This window comes from Zea mays, chromosome 4 (assembly GCF_902167145.1).
Source record: "Zea mays cultivar B73 chromosome 4, Zm-B73-REFERENCE-NAM-5.0, whole genome shotgun sequence".
Taxonomy (NCBI): domain Eukaryota; kingdom Viridiplantae; phylum Streptophyta; class Magnoliopsida; order Poales; family Poaceae; genus Zea; species Zea mays.
Genome location: NC_050099.1, coordinates 24038118 through 24052984, shown reverse-complemented (window position 1 = coordinate 24052984; position 14867 = coordinate 24038118). Strand labels below are relative to the sequence as shown.

The 14867-nt window shown below is 48.3% G+C and overlaps 1 long non-coding RNA gene across 2 annotated transcripts; it reads left to right on the top strand.

Moving 5' to 3' along the window:
• Positions 1 to 5842: 5842 nt before the first annotated feature.
• Positions 5843 to 10128, top strand: LOC100277284 (uncharacterized). 2 transcript variants are annotated; one of them, XR_002750512.2, is made up of 3 exons: positions 5843 to 6202; positions 6521 to 6696; positions 9636 to 10128. It is a non-coding gene; the product is annotated as an uncharacterized lncRNA (long non-coding RNA). The 2 variants fall into 2 exon arrangements; XR_565157.3 differs by lacking the exon at positions 6521 to 6696.
• The last annotated feature ends 4739 nt before the right edge of the window (positions 10129 to 14867 follow it).

The window sequence follows — 14867 nt, the reverse complement described above, 5'->3', positions numbered from 1 at the left end:
GTTTAGTGGGTCATGGGATGCCTTGCAGCCCTGAGCCGCTTCATCTCTCGCCTCAATGAGAAGGGTCTGCCGTCTGCCCCTGTATCATCTCTTGAGAAAGACCGAACGCTTCACTTGGATGCCCGAAGCTGAAGAAGCCCTTGAGAACCTCAAGAAGCTCCTCTCTAATGTGTCCGTCCTAGTACCTCTCGTTGAAGGGGAGCCTCTCTTACTCTATGTAGCTACGACCACCCAGGTGGTCAGCGCCGTGATCGTAGTTGAGAGAAAAGAGGAAGGACATGCCTTGCAGGTTCAAAGGCATGTGTACTTCATGAGCGAGGTACTGTTTGAAACAAAAATACGCTACCTACAAGTCCAGAAGCTATTGTACGCAGTGGTCCTGGCTTGGCGGAAGTTACGTCACTACTTCGAGTCTCATCCCGTGATGGTGGTATCATCTTTCCCTCTGGAGGAAATCGTCTAGAGCAGGGAAGCCTCGGGCAGGGTAGCTAAGTGGTCAGTCGAGCTCATGGGAGAAACTCTCTCGTTCGCCCCCAAAAAGGCCACCAAGTCCCAGGCCATGGCTAACTTTCTAACCGAATGGACCGATACCCAGTTACCGGTGACTCTGATCCAAGCCTGGCTCTGGACTATGTACTTCGGCAGGTCATTGATGAAAACTGGGGCAGGCGTAGGACTACTCTTCATCTCGTCCCTCGACATACATCTACGATACGTCATACGGCTCCATTTCGCCACGTCCAACAACGTGGTCGAATATGAAGCCCTCGTCAACGGTATGCGCACCGCCATCGAACTAGGAGTCAGGTGTCTCAACGTCTAAGGAGACTCCCAGCTCGTCATTGACCAGGTCATGAAAAATTCAAGCTGCCGCGACATAAGAATGGAAGCCTACTGCGAAAAAGTTCAGCGCCTCGAAGACAGATTCTTCGACCTAGAGCTCAACCACGTTGCACGACTGTACAACAAGGTAGCAGACGAACTAGCAAAGATCGCCTCAGGACGGACCATGGTCCCCCCGAACGTCTTTGCCAGGGACATCTACAAACCCTCAGTGATACCCAGGGAAGCACCCAAACTTGCCCCCCACGACGAAACACCCCCAACTGACGGGCCCGAGACCATGCAAATCGACAACGACATCGATAGGGCCGCCCCTGCCACAGACTGGAGGACGCCTTACCTAGAGTACCTCCTCCGAGCAGTAGCCCCTCCCTTGCCTGCGCTCTGTAGCGCTTTTCCAGTGCATCACGGGCCAACATCTTTTTGTGGGCCCGCTTCTTCTCCTCGTACTTCTTCTCCTGAGCCGCCAGCCGACGCACCTCCCTAGCAGTTGCGTCTTCTGAAACCAGGGGTCAGGCGGTTCGAAAGCCTTGTAACCCCTGCAGAGGGACAAGAAGGGTATGGCGAGAATAGAAAAATCAAGAACATAGGTAAAAACAGAGGACTCACCAGGGACACGTAGCCCTGCTCGGCGCACATCAGCACCACGGTGGAGCAATCCGCCTTCCCCACCGTTCCCTTCACCCGCCGGAGGAGTTCGTCAGTAGGGAAGGCGATCGAAGCCATCCGGGAGCTTTCCACGGAGGCTTCGGGTGTCATCTCATCCAGGCGGAGCCGACGGTCGGTCAGCGATAGAACCCGCCGCTGGTGGAAAGCAGCAACAACTCCAGCCGCGGTGAGACCATGGTCCCAGAGCCTCCGCAAGGCATCCAACAGCGGCTTCAGGTGGGTCTGGAGCTCCCGAGGCAGGCCCCACCTCCATCGCTCCTCCGCTTCGAGGACGACGTGGTGTGTGAACACCGATAACCGTTCGTCGTCGTTACGGAGGCAGAACCACTGGCTCTGCCACCCCTTGTTCGACGAGGTGAAGGTGGTAGGAATGTACAATCGTGCCTAGTCCGAGCGCAGCTGGAGCGTGCAGCCACCGGCCCGAACGACATGGCACACCCTCTTCACCTTGCTGGGGAGGGAGAAGGCCTCTGCCTGGAAGAGGTGGAGCCACAAGTCCCAATGGGGCTCAATCCCCAGATACCCCTCGCAGACGGCGGTGAAGATGGCCGCCTGAGCGATGGAGTTTAGGTTGAAGTTGTGCAGCTCCACCCCATAGTAGTGCGGCAGAGCCCGCATGAAGCGGCTCGCCGGAACTCCAAACCCTCGCTCATGGAACGAGGTGAAGCTCACCACATAGCCCACGGGTGGATCCGGCATTTGCTCATCGCCTGGCGCGTACCACTCGGGCTGCAGGCCGTGGGAGCGGGGGCGAAGCAGACCGACGTCGACCAACACCTCCGAATCCTCGTCGGTGACAAAGGAGATGGGACATGGGTCGTGAGGGGGAAGGATGCTGATCTTCTCATCCACCGGGTCGGAGGAAGAAGACGGGGAGAAGACGAAGAGCTCTTTTCTGCAAAGGATAGGATGGCGTGTAAAGCAGGAAGGCTGAAAAGGTAAGATAACGATCTGAAGCGTCCGTCTCAGGCGAATTTATAGGGACGGACGAAGTCACCAACGTGCGAATCGTAATGACCGAACGACGGTCATTTCGAATCCCACACGCACACATACCGCAAATAGTTTGCTGACCAGACAGGACGTCTCGTCGCATTAAATGATCGTGCCCTCTCCAAGAAAAAATGCACCAAGCGTCGTTCCGCATTCCACCTCAAAAGGTACGCTCTCTTCCCTCTGCCTCTCTTCCCTTTATCCCCTCGACAGTTAACCGGAAGAAGGCGTCTTCTACCTCGGGCAACTCACCTCGGGAAGGAAAAAGGCAAGGCGAAATATTGTTTAGAGGTACGAAGGTTAGACCCTCGGTAGGGTTTTAGCAAACCGCCTCAGGGCGCCAGGGCTCTGAGCCCGTTGCTGATCAGGGGTTCGAAGGTTGGCCCCTCGGAAGGGCTCCATAATCACCCTAGAGCACAAAGTCAGGGATGACTATAGGTACACCCATGCATGGCCCTAGCTCGGATTGCGACCCGAGGTACCCTAAGACATATCCGAGGCCCCCGGGAGCGATTCGTGACAGTGTCCCATCGTAGGGAGGCATCGAGCCCTCGAACCCCACCAAACGGGTTTGGGACCAGGTGAATCACCCGTGGGTATCTTTTGGGGTGTGCCTCCGAACCACTAGTCGACTCTTATCGAAAGGAGCTCGTACCCTCGCTCGGATTACCTGATAACAACTCAATAGAAACGTTATGCTCGTCGCCCATTGAGGGTAGCATGACGCGTTCCCCCCTCCTCCTCGGGGAGAGGCGACGAAGGGGCGTACGAACCAAAAGTCGAGACACCCCTCACCGACCTTTTGCCCCGCGTGAAGGCTTGGGGGCTGCCCTCGCAAACCACGTTGAAGGTTCCAACAGATCGGCCGAAGATCAAATTGAACCTATCAAGAATAAAAGCCCCTGAAGGAGTCAACTATTCCTTCGGGGCCTACACCCGACGGTGCGCTCGCGCGCACCCATCGGAAACCAAACGTCCTACTCCTTAGAAAAATACGGCACACCCCCCGAGCAAGCGGCAGAGCCTCCAAACAAGTACAAAAGTACTTCCTTAGAAGGCTCGGGGGCTACTGTTGAGGGTGATAATTAGGGGTACCTGGATTATCCCCCTGAAAGACGCACTCAGGAGAAGTTAAGACATAAACCCCGAAGGGAAGCAGCCGAGACACCTCCTAACCCGAGGCATCTCCCCGAGGGTCTCCCATCTTAGGCAAATCTCTTCCTCGCCCGAAGTCACCACGACTCTGTCCGTCTCGCCTGAGCCGATCCCACGCAGATAAGACAAAGGCGCCTGAAGTCTGGCGGGGAACACTCGCATTTAATGCGCACACCTACCCCACACAGCGGCACAGGAGCACAAATAATAAGACAACAGTCATGTCCAAGCGCAACAACATGATTATGCTCCTGCCACTGTACACGCACGCCGCCTGCCATCCCCCGATGGGACATCTAGTACGACAGGAGAAGCGGACCGGGCCTCGGGCACAAATTTCCGGCTCGCCCGACGTTATGGCTCATCCTCAGCCACAAATCTCCGCCTCGCCCGACGACGGGCTCGTCCTCGGGCGCAATCTCCATCTCGCCTGATGCCGAGTTCGACCTCAGGTAATATCTCCGCCTCGCCTTAGCTCGGCCTCGGCTTCCTGCTCCATCGCGAATCCTGAGGGCGACCACTCTGCCGACTGTGGCACACATCAGGTTAGCTCAACCATCGCCTCAGGAAGACTTCCGCCTCAGCAAGACTCTGATCTCGATGAACACAACAAGGAATCATGACATCACCCAGTATAGGGACGCTGACACACCCGTAAGTAGGCTTTTGCCCATACCATAACGCTGTTACAACAACTATGGTATGGGCGGCCCCTCCCCCAGGGGTCGGGCATACGGCCAACCCCTCAGCCCCGGCCTCGGCTCTCAGCAGGAAATCAGCGGGCACAAGTCAACAATGCAATGCATCGTCATATCAGTCACAGGACGCCAAGACATCTCCCCTTGGAATACGATGACCCTAGGCTTCACAACATACATCTACTACATGTATAAATAGGACAGTGTAGTTCTTCCAAGTGGCAGGCAAACACTCAATAGTTTCCCATTAAGTCTTTCGACATTTGCACTTGCCTCAATCAATTCCAGGGACTTGGGGACTTCCTCTCTCCCGCTGTGCTTGTAATCCCTACTGCAGGCACTCAAGTACGATTAATATAAGCCTCGTTCCCCTCTGTTGGAAGTAGGGCTTTGCATTGCCCAAACCAGGATAAACTGCTTGTGTCAACTCTCACACCATCTAGACTCTGGGCACGCGAGATTATTTACTAGTTGGTTAGGACCCTTAGTCCGAACACCGACAAGGAGGAACCCGGGGCCTTCTATGGGGAAACCTTAGGACTTCACAGTTCACAACTCATCTCACCCCGATATTGGCACTCGCCTCAATCATACTCAGAGACTTGAGACTCACTCCCTCTCTCGATTCGCTAGTATCCCTTACTACGAGCACTTAGGTGCAAGATAATACAAGCCTCCCTCCCCGCTGGAAGTAGGGTCTTCTCTTGCCTGAACCAGGATAAATCTTGTGTCTTCTTGCATAACCCATCCGGTATAGGGCACACAACACAAATTTACTAGTTGATTAGGACCCCATAATTTTCAATTCGACATCAATGTTTATAGACCAAAATTTAAAATAAGAAATGAGATTGAGCAAGGCGCTCGAGATAGCATAACACATGCAGACGTCTAAGGGCATGTTCAGAACAACTTTTTTCGAAGAGTTTTTTTAGAATATGGATTTCTGGACAATCTAGTTGTCACGAAAATCTAGATAGCGTGATTTTACGTTTTTCGAAGAGTTTTTTTAGAATCTAAATTTCTGGATAATCTAGTTGTCACGAGAATCTGGATCTTACGGATTTTGCGTGCGGAGGATGATGAAGTTTGCATGATTTAGAGGTATGAAGCGATGAAATACTTTCATCACGACGACTCGATGGATTTTATATTCACCGTTGATTTAAGTGATTTCTACATAAACGATTCTAACATAAGTGGACTAAAGGAAGCGAAATATTTATAGTGTGTTTGGTTTAAGGAATCACTTTATCCAAATTGAGGTGATGTATCATAGGTTCATTTCTTAAATTTGATGAGATGACTACATTCCTTATATTGATAGTAACTAACTATGAATAATGAGCTAGTGATTGATCAACTCATTCTATTCCATAAACCAAACAAAAATAGTGAGGAGTAAGAAGACGATGCACTAGCTTGTTCTCAAACAAACACCCCGTTGGCTACTAAAAACCGATTCTGACTGATCCGGCAGAAGCTGAACCTAAGACAAGTCCGTTTGTGTTGCGTGGCGTGATTCGTGTGAAACACCTTCGAGTCTTCGATCTTCTTGGGCGCCGCCAACGCGCCGGCGCCCTCCGCCCCTGCGCCTCAGCCTGGTACCGTGCCTGTGCCGTTCTGGTCCTCCGCCCTCCGCATCTGCCTGGTACCGTGCTAGTGCCGCCTTCGCATCCGTCCTCCGCCTGGGTCTCCGCCCTCCGCGGCTCCGCCTTGCGACTTTACCCTGCACGGCCCGCCGCCGGCCGGTCGCCCGTCCGGAGCCACTGACCCGAGTTTCCGTCCAGCACTCCAGCGACCAGCGCCTGTTCGTCCAGAGTACCAACAGATCTCGTCAAGAGGTACGTACATATACTACATTGAGAAGTAAACGCCTATAGAAGCGACGGGATGAGGGGAATGCAGAAGAGCTTCCAGAAACTGAATCAGTTCTAGTGTTACCTGGTACTTGGGTATGGGGCCAGGGACCTCACGGGTATTTGGTACCCGACCGGGTATGGGGATGAGAGGATTTTTTGTTAACCAAAGTCGGGTTCGGGTATGAGGATAGGGACGGGTTTATGTTCATAAGGATTGATTGCAGTATCTATCTAGGCAGTTTGGTCGGGCGAGCCAGGCCAGTGGCAGCCTAGATACCTAAATTTTGGTTGCTTCTCCAGAGTTTGGCCCGAGGACTTTTCTTGCATATCCATAGACAAGCTCAGCTTCATACACAGTGAACCAAACAAGAGAAAAAGCAAGAAGAGCCTGGCTGCGTCCATACGGTCTACAACCAAATACATCGTCGCTCATAAAGCCTAGTTGTCCTATATGCGGGCAACCAATCACGTCCAAGGTGATCAGATATTTGTATCCATTTACTACTCTAATAGAAAACGCAAGTGCAATGAAAATGGCACTAAGCCATGGACCATTAAATTCAATTTTCGTGTTTTACAAGCAATATGATCATTCGAGCTAATATTGTTTGCTAGTATAAGAAATACTTGAATCGATATAAAGTAAATCTGAACTTAGACAACATGAATATCGGCACGATAAACACATAAAATAAGATAACACAAGATATGCAATAAGTCAAAAATCCATGATATAATAAGCCCGAACAAAATATGCACAAAGGAACATGAATTAAAACAAGATTGTGTACACTCAATTTCAAAAAAAAAAGTGCATAGCCATACCCAAGCCTATCACAACACTCCTTCTTTAACAGGGCTTCAGCTACAATGTTGAGACAACATAGGCGGAGTTAATCTGTCGTATGAACCTTCTTTTGAAAACTTTAAGCTGCCTAATCAGTTAGAATTGCCATGAAATGGATCAAATGAATCTGAGGTGTCAACCTTTTCTTGAAAATCAGTTAGGAGAGCAGGGCAATCCTAACTGTTTTCTTAGATAGGAGTAATCTGATGTATGAACTTTTATTTAAGAAGAAGATCTTCTCACGCAAGTTGAGAAAGCCTCCGAACCCCTGCCCCACCCATACATAGTGGCATTGTAGCCCATGTGAGAAACAACCGCGACCGGGCCTTAGACCTGTGCTTTGGCGTGAGACAAACGAGGGGATTTTTTAGGGCCCGTTTGGCAAAGCTCCAACTCCTGCTTCTTTAGCTCCAGATCCTGATCCTCGTGAGGAGCTGATCCTCCTGATTCTCCTAGAGAATCAGAATCATTTTTAAAACCGTTTGGCAAGTAAACTGATTCTTGTCTGCTGAGAGTTGGTGGTCTGTGGCGATTGTCTGTTTTACCCTTTGCAGTTCAACTTTGTTACAAACCAATAAGTAGGATGCATATACAAAAAAAATTATGAAACAATAACATATAAAATATTTCCATCATAGTAGTACATAAAATGGTCTCAAATGTTTAATCCATAAATTGGCTCGTTATGTTTTTGTCCAATGGCAATTGCGGGTAATTTCGATCAAACTTTAAGGGAAGGTTCATATTTGGTTGGTTGAGGAGCTGTTTTAAGGGAGGGTGGAGCAGGTTTTTTTAGATCTCACCTTTCTTCACAAAAACGACTCCCAATCTTTTGGCTCCACACGAGAATCAGTTTAAAAAAAATACCCGTTTGGCACGGCTCCTCCAGATCCTCGCTTAGAATCAGGAGCTAGAGCTGTGCCAAACGGGCCCTTAAATACAACCTAAAATTCACTCCCACGGGGAGTCGAACCCAGGACCGAGGAGTGCTACTCAGACCACCTAACCAACTCGGCTAGAGGCCCTTTCGTTATGAACTTTTATTTGAAAAAAAGCTGTCTAATAAGTTCATTTGTTTTTAATGAAGTAAAGAACAGAAGCCAGAGGCATTGGACAGAATTACCTCATAAATCATGTGTCACGGGATCCATCTAGCACTAGTAGCAACATTGTCCACAGCCATGGCTATCACATGTCCCTACAGGCTGCTAGCCCTCTTGCCCCTTGCACAATGTGCCTTGTCGCAATCGTGGTCCATTGTGTGATCTTCCATCGGTGTATATACTCTATTTCACAGACGTAGGCCACAACACAAACAAACCATGAATCTTGGCGAGGAGGCTGTAAAGGCATGGGAGGAAGCAGAGTTCGATGGCCTGGAGTCCTGGACAATCTTATGGTCCATCAGCGCAAGTGCAAATCCCTACTGCCGTCTTGTCATGATCCTTCTTGGGCCGAAATTTTCGTGGATGCTGGGAGGAGCCCTGTGGATGAGGTGTAGCAGGACTGAGGAGGGATGGACAGCTTCGCGGTGGGCAATGGGAATGTGGAGACATGATGTTGTGCTGGCACTTGGGATGAGAGGGGCAGATGGCAGGAGGGGGCACACTGAACTCCGCTGTCACAGTCGATTCTGGGATCATGAGTTGAGGAAGCTATGGGAGTCAGGGAAAGAAAGAGGAAAGGAAAAACATTGAAACAATCTAGCTGCAATATCTGGGACATTATGTGGAAGTGCAGAGAGGCCATGTGCATGCAGATGTGTGAAAACAATAGGGGGAGATGGGGCAAGGCAGAAGAAATTTGTGGGACGGAGGAATAACACTGTTTTTTCTTTTGAACTAGGAGACATAGGACAGAAAAGATTATCCATGGGTACCAGGGATGCTTTTGTATTTTGTGTACATAAAATGAACTTTCACCTCAGTGTTAATCATGCTAAAAGTGGAAAGATACTTGCGATTGTATTTAAGATTTGATGTCGAATTTGTGATTTTGTTCTATGACGCCATTGATTTGAATATACTAATGGTCTCTACTGCAAGTCTGCAACTCATCAAATTGGAGTCTATGCTTACAGTTATCTTCCTTAGTGGTACTGATTGCTTTCATATTATACTCATTTGTTTTTTTCTCTCTAAAATGGTTATGTCATGTCACTATGAATCTATGATACCATGTTTCTATCCACCTTTTTTGTTACCTTCTTTTTGTAGGACCTGGTAATTCACATTTCCATGTATATTAGACGATCATTAAGGGGCTGTTTGGTTCCATGGGACTAAACATTAGTCTATTTTAGTCTCTAAATTACTAAATATGAAGACTAAAAGGGAATAAATCAGATTTCTTCCCCTCTTTAGTCCTATTTTTAGTAATTTAAGGACTAAAAAAGAGGGACTAAAGTTTAGTCTCATGTAACCAAATATGCCCTTAACTGTATCTATTTGGATTGTAGTGATCAAGGTTTATAACTCACAAGTCACAGAGAGGTTCGGCATCAGTAAATGCTATTGTTATTATTATTATTCAAATGATGCAATTGCTCTCCTGGTTATTTCTGAATAGGTCTGAAGGATGAGGAAAGGACTGCATCCTCAGATGCAATGGATTTCATATGTGACGCAGAGTGGTAGGCTGATCAATATCATGATGACCAAGGTGAATCATACTGGCAAAGTGTACCACATGAGGGCCAAGCGGCAAATGGCTCAAAGCCTCGGCCAGATTGCGAAGTTCAAACGTCGATATGAGCAGGAAGCAGAGAAAAGCAAAGACAAGTAGGATGGTGTTGGGAAGGAGGTGTAGCCTCTGTGGTCTTAGTCAGTTCTGTTGACTGCGAAGTTTTCAGCTAAGGATCTTCGATTGAATGATTTTATTTTAGATCACATCATCTTTTGCTCCACTTCATAATTGTGTTGTACCCCATCTTGAGCAAACACTTTGGCACTTGTTGCACCTTAAAGCCCCAAGAAGATAGTCTATGGATCGCCTTTGCTCTGACGTTCGAGTTTTATGGTTTATATTTCTCCATGTTATTATGTTTGATGATATTGTTTTACCTGGTCTTTGACGACACCAATAGTACTTGTTGTCTCGAGTTGTTGTGAATGACCGCAGCACTATTCAGCTGGCACCTTTGACGGTCAAGTTCATTCCTTATCATACATTTTCTGTTGCAGACATATTTGGCGGGCGTGGCCTTGACACTAAGCTGTAACAATGTATCAATCTGTATATTAGATTAGATGTTGTGATGTGCTGCTGTTGACATTTATATGTTCTTTTGAATGCGCATTGGTACTTTTCAATTGCTCGGTATATTTGATAATAAAAAAACCATAATGATTTTTCGTTTTTTCATATTTTTTTAGAATAAGACTTGTGGTCAAAGTTAGTATTGAAAAAGTCAAACGAATTATAAATTAGAACGAAAGAGTATCAAACAAAATCCAAATTTAGTGGAGTTAAAAGAATTACTCAATATGTCACTCGTTAAAGAGAAAAAAATGTTATGTACTTTCCTTCACGTCTTCTTCGTCCTTGTCTACTCCTCATCACGACTATCCTCGTGTTTGCTACGCTCGGCGAGCCACCCCTAGCCACCACACACATGACCATCCCCACCTGCACCATGGTCGTCGCGCCTACACCTGAATGTCGTGGCCATGGAGCCCATGCTTGGTCGTGGAGGGGTCGCATGCCCATGCCTAGTTACTGTGGACATCATGTCCACCGCCGTGTGCTGCATGGTTCCCACATGAACCGATGAAGGATAAATCATTTTACTGTTTTATGTATTTTGCCTCCTAGGGCGGCTCCAGCATGTTTCCTATGGTCCAACCATACCTTCTATCTCATTTTCTTTTCAAACTCTACTATATAAATAATGCACTCTATATTATAAAACAGTATTTTGCACGACCATATATATGGTCTGCTGGAGACGGTCTAAGAAGTAGGATATATGCATAAGTAAGATAGAGATGAAGGTAGAACTGTACCAAACACTTCGATAATTTTAGATCCAATTATATAGCTGCTCTATGGTGAATTTATGGAGTCTCCTACAAGTATTTCAAACTTATATACATACTTTTAGGGGAGGTCACTATAAGTTGGTATCTTTAAGACTAACATCCTTTTTAAGCTTATCATATATGTAGTAGTCTGGTTATAAAGAAAATCAAGTCCATGGTGATAAGTATAATGCTTTAGTTTTAAATAGTAATCATATAAATTTGTATCAAGTCCAACTGGATTTATACATGTGGTATTCTAAGACCGATGTAATTATGTTGACTTTCAATTGGTATATTATGACATGCTTTTTCTATGCATTACATATATTAAATTTCTTTTGTGTATTATTTTGTTGGTTATGCATGAAAGTCGCCTAGAGGGGGGTGAATAGGCGTAATCTGAAATTTACAACTTTAAACACACTACAAGTCGGGGTTAGCGTTAGAACTAAAATCAAGTCCGGGAGAGAGGGGAAAACAAATCAAATAGAAGTCAAGTGAATGAACACGGTGATTTGTTTTACCGAGGTTCGGTTCCAAAGAACCTAGTCCCCGTTGAGGAGGTCACAAAGACCGGGTCTATTCCAACCCTTTCCCTCTCAAACGGTCACTTAGACCGAGTGAGTATTCTTCCTTAATCTCATGGGTCAGTAAGACCCTGCAAGGACCACCACACTTGGTGTCTATTGCCTCGCTTACAAAGCACTTGAGAATAAGAATGGGAAAAGAAGAAAGGCAATCCAAGAAGCAAGATCTCAAAAGAACACGAAATCACTCTTTCACAAGTCACTAAGTATTTGAGGTGAATTTGGGACTTGGAGAGACTTTGATCTTTTGAATTGTGTCTAGGAGTGAATGTTAGAGCTCTTGTATTGAATGTGATGTTCAGAAATCTTGGATGCTTGGAGTTGTGGTGGTTGGGGGTATTTATAGCCCTCAACCACCAAAGTAGCCGTTGGGGAGGCTGCTGGCGATGGGCGCACCGGATAGTCCGGTGCGCCACTGGACAAGCACTGTAGGCTGTCCGATGCGCCGCCACGTCACCCAACTGTTAGGGTCTGGAGCCCGGTCGACCGTTGGGGGCTTTGTCCTCTTGCGGCACCGGACAGTCCGGTGCCCCTTTGACTTGCTGCTCTGACTTCTGCGCGGTACTGTATTGCACTGTTCATCCATCAGAGTCGACCCTTGCGCGCTGGATAGTCGTTGCCCGCTGGCACACCGGACAGTCCGGTGGCACACCGGACAGTCCGGTGAATTATAGCAGAGCGCGCCCCGCGTTTTCCCGAGAGTGGCTGCTTCGGATTTGTACGAACATGGTGCATCGGACAGTCCGGTGCGCCAGACCATAGCACACTCAAGTTCCTTTTGCTCCTTTTGAATTGTGTCCCTAACTTGAATATTTATTGGTTTGTGTTGAACCACATTCAACCACCAAAATTAATTGTAGGAAAAGGTTAACCCTATTTCCCTTTCAATGCATACAATTTGTCATATAACATATGTATGCGTACACTTAGGGGAGCATGGTTTATATAACATCAGAGTCGAGTCTTATGATCAATTCCATGCCATATTGTGTTATTAATATCTCCATTTTCGGTGTTTGATTCCAAAGCGGAAGGATTTGAAGGACAAAGCAAACCTAACCATAACAAATATCAAAACCATAATTTCAATTTTTTGTATTTTGTGGGAGTCATGTTTAGTAAAAAGGGAAGATTACAAAAAAATAGAGGAGAACATTGTTGGAACCTGCTCTCCAGGGCAAGTTGATCCAATGGGAAAGTAGAAAGAGTGTTTGCAAAGCTTAACCCGGAATGCCAAAACCTTCGTTAATCTCTCTGTGCCTGGGCATAGTACGGGGGTATTTATAGGTACTCGAGGGGCTGCCTGTCCCTGTCAAAGACATTTAGACCCTCGAGTACCTGGTTTATCCCTAGAATATTCCCACAAGTGGAGGTTACAGACAGTCATTACGATAAACTTTATTACAGACACGGACCTTATCACACCTGTCCACGCGGGACCCATCTCTATGGGCCGAATCGCACATGGGCCTCCCCTGGTGGTGAGGGAGCGGGAGGTCCGTAGACTTCGGCAGGGCCTTCGTCTTGTCTCGTGTGAGCGAAGGGGGTCTAACAGGCCTCCGTCAGATTGGCGCCCTCGGCCTGTTCTTGCAGGTTCTGTGGATTCAGCCTTCGTCTGCACAAGGCGAGGACGAAGTCGTAGAGCGAAGGGTGGCGTGTTCGCCTTTGCCCCAACATTTGCCCTTCGAGGGACTAGTTCGACTAAGTCAGCTGGTGCCGAACACCACCGTAAGATGGTGAAGACGCTGCCTCGCTCGAAGTGGTCCCGCGGGGGTTTTCGAAATATGACCATTGATGGACGTGTTACTGTTGGACTGCATGTTTCCAGAGGCGTCGCGTTGCACCTATAAAAAGCCGACCGCGACCGAGCCAGTTTTCGGCTTGCATTTGCGAGTAGAAACCCTTGAGTGATTTGGCGGTGATGGAGTTGCAGCCTGGCCATACCGTGGAGTTTGGTACTTCGAGGATTTCCTCGGTCCGCGTGCTGGAGATGCAGCGGCTTGGTTACTTTGGTGATGGTGTCGGGCGGACACCGGGTGCAGAGGAGGTCCCCGAGCCTAAAGGCGAGTTAGTGGTTTTTGAGGCTTTTTTTGTCGCCGGTCTTCGCCTCCCGACACATCGATTCGTGGCGGAGGTGTTGCGAAGGTTCGAAGTGCAGGTCCACCAGTTGACGCCTAACGCCGTGGTTGCGCTGGTGAAGTATGTCTGGGCAGTTACTTCCTATGGCGGGCAGCCGTCTCTGGAGGTCTTCGCCAAAAATTATTGCCTGCATTGGCAGAAAAGGAAAATAGGAAATAAGATAGCACAATTTGGATCATGCACCTTCACGCCGAGGACTGGGAAGACTTCGACTGAAGTCATGGAGATAGTCCCTTGTTCTAGGAACAAATGGGGCAACTGGTGGGATTTTTTGTTCTATGTGGCTCCTGGTGACATCGAAGACCTGCCCAGCCTCCCTCCGGCCATTCTGTGCTCACACTGCTATGTGGCGTTTCCTCGATTCGTGGTGGCGGAGGAAGACGAGGACGAAGGGGTCCTTCGATATGCTGCCCGCATGAGTAGCAAGCGCGATTTGGTTGAGGAATTTATCGCCTATGGGGTGTGGCCCTTGGCGCACGGCTGGGTATTGGGTGAAGTGTGCCCCCGTCGGATGCCAACCCTGGGCGACCAGTTGGTGCAAAGTCCTGCCCGTGTGGTGGATTTACGCGGTCGCAACCCGACCACGTTTGTGCGTGAAGTGGAGGCTGAGGCCACGAAGATTGTAGGAAAGTATGTGCCGAAGACGGAGACTCTGAGGTGTTGGGATATTCGTGGTTCAAATGTTAGGTTGAACTGCGTTTTTGAGTTGAACCGTCTGACGTATGCCGGCTACCGGGGAGACAACGACGTCGATGCTGCTGTCCGCCGGGGGAAAAAGGTGATGACAACGATCGACGAGGGCCCTTCACGGGGAACAGCGCCGAGCGTGGCCGCTAAGAAGAGGAAATTAGGTACAACAGCTGTTGGGGGCCTTCGGCTTCCGAAGGTCCTCAAAAACATGATTTAACAATGTTTCTGGAGTAAAGTACATTAACAGGTATCTTCGGACTCGGATCAGAGCCACAGTATGAAGAAGCACAAAGAACACGAAGGTTGGCGCAGAGTCGAAGCTGTGTGTAGAAGAGCTTCGGGATAACGGCGGAAAAGGAAAC